The 6476-nt window shown below is 32.1% G+C and overlaps 1 long non-coding RNA gene across 1 annotated transcript; it reads left to right on the top strand.

The window, feature by feature from the left end:
• The first annotated feature begins 1805 nt into the window (after positions 1 to 1805).
• Positions 1806 to 3147, top strand: LOC139493251 (uncharacterized). Its single transcript, XR_011656957.1, has 3 exons — positions 1806 to 1895; positions 2520 to 2643; positions 2923 to 3147. It is a non-coding gene; the product is annotated as an uncharacterized lncRNA (long non-coding RNA).
• Positions 3148 to 6476: the final 3329 nt, after the last annotated feature.

Below are 6476 nucleotides of genomic sequence, written 5' to 3'. Positions count from 1 at the left end.
TATCTGTTGCAGTACGAAATATGCCCCAAGCATAACTTGGCCGAGTTTTAAGTACTTTGTGATTGTATTTTAAGGACTAAAAAAAAATGCTTGTGATAAGTCGTGATCATTTGATATGCTATTGACAGATACATATTCTTCTAAGCATGGACTCTGAGGACGGCAGAAATGTGCATGTTGCATTTACTGCATCTGACAAACGTCGAGAATACCATTTATCAAAGTCATCACCTCCAATTTTATTTGATGAGCTGCCAGTTATTACTGTAGATAGAGAAAGCACAAAAATCCAATATATCAGTTTGCAACAGGTATGGACATATTCTATTAAAACCAAACCCTTGAGTTTTGTTCAAATGCTTTAACTGTCAATTTCTAAAATAAATAACGTAAATTGTTATAAACAGAGGTCGCACTTAAAAAAGATATATTAATCTAAATTTGTTCTCCTATTGTATTAACAGTGGCAACTGGGGAAACTATTCAATGTTAGTTAATGTTGGTTAATAACAAACAACATATATAGGAACAACACACAAAACAATACTAGTCAATTAGAAAACAATACAGTGATTAAACGACAGAAAAAAATACAAGAAATATAATATATCAAGCTAAAAGACATAAAAATAAAAAGATGCCTCACTACACAACAGTCGTTATTTTGGCGGTGCAATTTGGAAATCAAGGACCACAGTAGAATACAGTAATTCACTAGTCATAAATCTATTACAAAGTAAAATCACAAAAATTCTGCACTCCGAGGAAAATTCAAAAAGGCAAATGGCAAAATTAAAAATTCAAACACATCAAACGAATTGATAACAACTGTCATATTCTTGATTTGGTACAGACATTTTTATATACATAAAATGGTCGATTGACCTGATTAATAAGCTATCTTAACCATTCACTTGTATGATAGTCGCTTCAAATTGTATTAAACGAACAACATTAATGCTATTAGATAACAGCTGCCGTATTTCTGACTCGGTATAGGACAAGAAAATAAAAAATAAATTGGATGGTTGAGGGAACCTGGTTTTATGACTAGCCACACTTCCCGCTTATATGGTGATGTTAGAAAGATTGCTAAAAGAGGGACGAAAGATACCAGTGTGGCAGTCAAACTCATGACATTACGTGATAGGAATATAGTACAAATATACCAAAGAGTACTTAAGACACAGAAAAAAATCAATAAAGAATTCAATATTATATAACAACATGTAAACCACAGAAATGACTGACACCTCGTATGATTTTATGACAGTACACAAGTACACCACAAACGAGGTATACACTGCTTTTCACACGGATTTATCAACTCCAGAAAAAGTGCCTTTTTTTTGTGAAGTTTTTTATTATCATTAAAGGTTAATTTAAATATAAGGAAATATTAGTTCTATTATAGACACGAACAAGAATACAAAACTGGATTGACTTTGTAATGGTGCTATTTCATGTGTTTTTTTAAGCTTTGACAAGAATTTTAAAATGGAATTGTGAAACCTGAATAGAAAACAAGATTCGAATAGACGCGTTCGAACATAACGTTATAACGTTAGCCAACAAAACAACATCAGTGTCTTTACAAGTGATGCATATTTTCTTTTCGAAAAATCAAATTTATTGTGCAAGATGAATATAAAACAAGACAATACACATGATTGCCTACTAGACGTATTGACGTAGAAGTTACCACTATAAGCAACCGTGTGGCTTTTAACAATATAAACGGCCTTGAAATGACAAATTTAAAACAATTAAAACATTCACAGTTTATTGGGAATTTGTATTTATTTCAGCATGGCATTGAATTTTACAGAGAGCCTAGAGGACTTGGTGTCTTTATTTTAAACATGTTGCAAAATTCAAACAACTGTTTTGCTCTCGTAAGTACATACACAAATACCCTGTTTCAAAATGTCATTTTTTCCGACTACATTTGAATTTAGTTCTCCCCATTTTATCGTCTTGTATGGAAGAGGATGTATGCTCCAAGGAAGTATTGAGTCCTGGTTTTCTGCTAGCAAAATTGAGGACATATCTTCGATAGTAGTTCTAAAAACGTTATGATTTGGTTATGGGAATTCAGTTGCATAAATGATCTAAGTCCCTCCTCTTTTCAACGAATGTGTGTTTCCAATATATTGAATAAATCAATATTCGTGCTAAATGGGAATCTGAAACTAAAGGCAGCTTGAATCACTAAGATTTTGTTGAAGTTCGTTTTTCTAAGTATGTAGTTGTCTACGTTGTTTGTGTGCAGACTGTTTGTCTGATTGTCGTATTGTGTGTGTTGTCATGTTGTTGTAATTTTCCCCTACATATTATTGGGGTTTTGTATGCTATTTCTATCCAAAATTATATTCTTCCTGTAACGATAATTGTAACAAATTAAAATGCACAAATTAGTTTAGCTGGTAAAGCTATAATTTTGGTTACATTGTATACGTATATGACAGATGATGGTATGTTTCACTTATAATTGCAACATTATGTTTTTTTTGCTTCAGGATGGTATTGTCTATGAAGATGACCATTATCTGATGATTGAATCCGATGAGCAAAACGTTAATTGTTCGTCTTTGTCTGGAATAAGACACTTTGTTCATCGGCGTTGGTATCATTCAGATGAATGTGAGTATTGTCATCTTTATTATATATCGTTAAAAAAACAAAATCCCAATGATTTATGTTTTCAAATAAAACGAGTAAAACAAGTTGTACGCGAATAACAGTACTTGTAACATATGTGGGGCATCTGTTTTACATATTTGATAAACAGAATTAATGTGTTCATCAAAGCCCTTACACTAAAATATGTCAAGGAATAACCTACGATATGGTTTAAGCATGTACGAAATATATGAGAATAATATGTGATAAAAGTTTAATTTTCTTTGGATGATTTTGCAGATGGCCTCAAGTTGAATTCTAAAAGCAAAACGAATACGAAAAGATTGCTTTTAGATGGGATCGCAAGACACCCGGATTCAGTATTACCAATACCTGGAAATGTTGATGCAAAAGTTGAGATTCTAGCCTGGACAGACATGTCTTTCACAGAATCATTCCAAAAACAACTCCAACAGAAAGATGTGGAGTTGGATATTACGAAGTACATAGCAACCGTGGTACATGCTGTAAGTTATTGGGATATTGAAGATTCATACAATTTAATAGGAATAATCTTTGCACTACAATATAAAAAAGAAGATGTGATATGATTGCCAATGCGACAAATCTCCTCAAGAGACCTAATCTAACCAACATTAACAATTATAGGTCACCGTACGGCCTTCAACAAGGAGAAAATCTTATACAGCATAATCAGATATAAAAGGCCCCGAAATGAAATTGTAAACCTGTAATGGTAAAAATAATATATACTTTTGCAAAACGTGAATAAAACATCTAATTTGTATATAGAATATCTGTACACTTATAAACAAATCTATAGTATCCTTTCAAATATGTTATACAATTTTTTTTACAAGTGTCTTAATGTATTAAGCTATCATTTTTATGATTTTCTAAAACTAATAGTATATTGTAGGCAAATGTTCTTTACCAGCATGCAATTGTGGATACGTCCTTGAATGTCTCTCTGTATTTGACAGGTGCTATTATATGCAAGGTATTTCGATTAAAGCTTTTCATAATTGCTTCCAATAACCAACTATAGAAAACCGACCTATATCGAACCCTTCTCCCTAATTTAGTATTCGATAGCTTTGATCAAAAGCAACAGGTGGTTTTGACTGATCGTAAGGTTGAATACAAATTTTCAATATCTTAACAGTTATATAAACAGGAGAAACATATCGTTTTGTAAATTTACTTTCACCAAGAAAAACCAAAACAGAATATTTAAAATCAAAGGGGTATAGGGCACAACACAGTATGACCATACGGGACCAATAATAAAGCTACATTCGTTTAAGGTCAACTTTGCCTGAGGAAGTTTAAACCATAGTTTCGTTCTAAGTTTTCTGAATGTATTATAGAGTAATATTTAGAAGTCTTGTTATTAGCCATGTTAATATAATGAGCTGAATATATATTCAGGGACTGATAGTCCACTAGCAACAGCAATGACCAAATGCTGTCAAAAATGAAAACAACACTTAATAGAATTTCATGCGTCCGAATCACCTTTCAAGATTTACCTTTATACGGAACGCAAAAGGTCAAAAGTAAAATAACCAAAATACCGAACTCTGAGGAATATTCAAAACTGAAAGTTCCTAATAAAATGGCAAAATCAAAAGCTTCAACACATCTAAAGAATTAATTACAACTGTCTTATTGCTGACTGTGGTAAAGACAATTACTGATATAGAAAATGGTCAATTAAACATTGTTTTTAGCTAGCTAAACCTCTCACTTGTATGGCAGTCGAATTAAATTCCATTATATTGACAACGACGTGTAAACAAAACAAACAGAGGTAAAAATGTTAAACATTTGAGTACAGCTGTCAACACTGTGTTAAATTTTAATCACTATAAAACAATCTATTGTTATGCGTTTACTTTTCTACACTGGCTAGAGGTATAAGGGAGGGTTGAGATCTCACAAACATGTTTAACCCCGCCGCATTTTTGCGCCTGTCCTAAGTCAGGAGCCTCTGGCATTTGTTAGTCTTGTATTATTTTAATTTTAGTTTCTTGTGTACAATTTGGAAATTAGCATGGCGTTCATTATCACTGAACTAGTATATATTTGTTTAGGGGCCAGCTGAAGGACGCCTCCGGATGCGGGAATTTCTCGCTACATTGAAGACCTATTGGTGACCTTCTGTTGATGTTTTTTTCTATGGTCGGGTTGTTGTCCTTATGGCACATTCCCCATTTCCATTCTCAATATTAATATGTAACAAAACAACACAAAAAGGCACCATAAGACAATAACACAAGACGGGATGATTATGTACAGAGTCACGTCATATGTAACAAAGAAATACAATTAGGTATAAAAACATAGCACATTAACAAAAAGGAAAGACAAGAATACAAAAATATTGAAACTAATGATGTACAGTAACCAAAAACATTCGAAAATTGTTAAGAAACAAAGGCCTGTAATAATAGTCAAAAGTATCAAAAACAAACAACTATCTGATAATGTCAATCACATTTACAGATTCCGGATTGCAGTGGATTTACATCCGATTTACAACGTAACAATAGTGTAGACAATCACAAAGCACTCGATAAATTTGCAGAAACGCTAAAAGATGCTTACACTAACTCTATGTTATCCTTTCCTTACAATTATGCAGTAGCTTTTACCAGGTAATTTTAGATGCGAAATGATATTTGCTTCTGATTTGTATCTTCCACGTGTAAAGCGCTGATTTCTTGTCCGGCTATGCAATACTTTTATATCCTTTTAGGTTTATAGCTCTTCATCTTTTCAATAAGCTTTGAATTGTCAAATATGTTGGCCTCTAGCATCACTGTTAAAATGTGCATCTGGTGTAACCAATTGGTACTGTTTATGTTATTAAGCTATCATTTGCATGAAAAAAGACTTTAAGGGCAAGGATAAACATAAGAATTTTGTAAGATTAATGCATTTGTAAAACTTGAGTATTGATGGGTATTAGCCGATTCTAGATTTACTGAAATAGAATAAATTGTTTCTTCATGAAAAATCTCGTAAATGGTACAGATATGCAAAAACAGAAATTCCACATTTTTAACATGTGTGCATTCAAAAATATTGGTGAATATAAAATATTGGAAAAAGCATTGCTTAGTTGAAATTGTGAGAAGCTATACATCTTAAATATTTTGTTTCCTTCCTGTTGGACGAGTTTCCCATCATATGCGTGTGTGTATTTTACGTTTCTAGATATCACTTTAACACATTTGTCATCTAAGTACTTATTTTATTTCGATATTTGTTTTGTCTCTTGTAAAAATAATTCGAAAACTACAAATAGGGTACTATATATATCATTATGAATTTGTTATAAATCGTTATTATGCTTTCACTAGTCGGTTTCACAAAAAAAAATCGTTCAATTAAAATGGTTTCCCAATCTTTTGTGTTGAACAAAAAGGATTTACCAGCCTTAAATAAAAAGAGGCGAGGTCGTCATTTTCCATCCCAGGTTTTATTGGTATTAGATTGAAATACTAAATATGATGCTATTCTTTAAATTGTATATAAAGCCATGCTGTAATTCAAATAAAACATAGAATATACGTTTGTGTCATTATTACGTCAGTTATATTGGAAATATGCCAAAACTGAAAAGGTGTAACATCATAAGAATCAAATACAAATTAATTAAGTAAGTTTCTACTTCAATTTCTGTATTTTTAAGCCGGAAGCTTGAATGTATATTTAAGAAATAATTCATGGAAGCCATAGATTATTGGAAATTTACACATGGCCTGGGCCGTGATATTCGAATTTTATCCTGAGCGTTAGCGAGGGATAAAATTAACGAATATCAC

Source organism: Mytilus edulis, chromosome 10 (genome assembly GCF_963676685.1).
Source record: "Mytilus edulis chromosome 10, xbMytEdul2.2, whole genome shotgun sequence".
Taxonomy (NCBI): Eukaryota; Metazoa; Mollusca; class Bivalvia; order Mytilida; family Mytilidae; genus Mytilus; species Mytilus edulis.
This window is presented reverse-complemented; position numbering and strand designations above follow the sequence as displayed.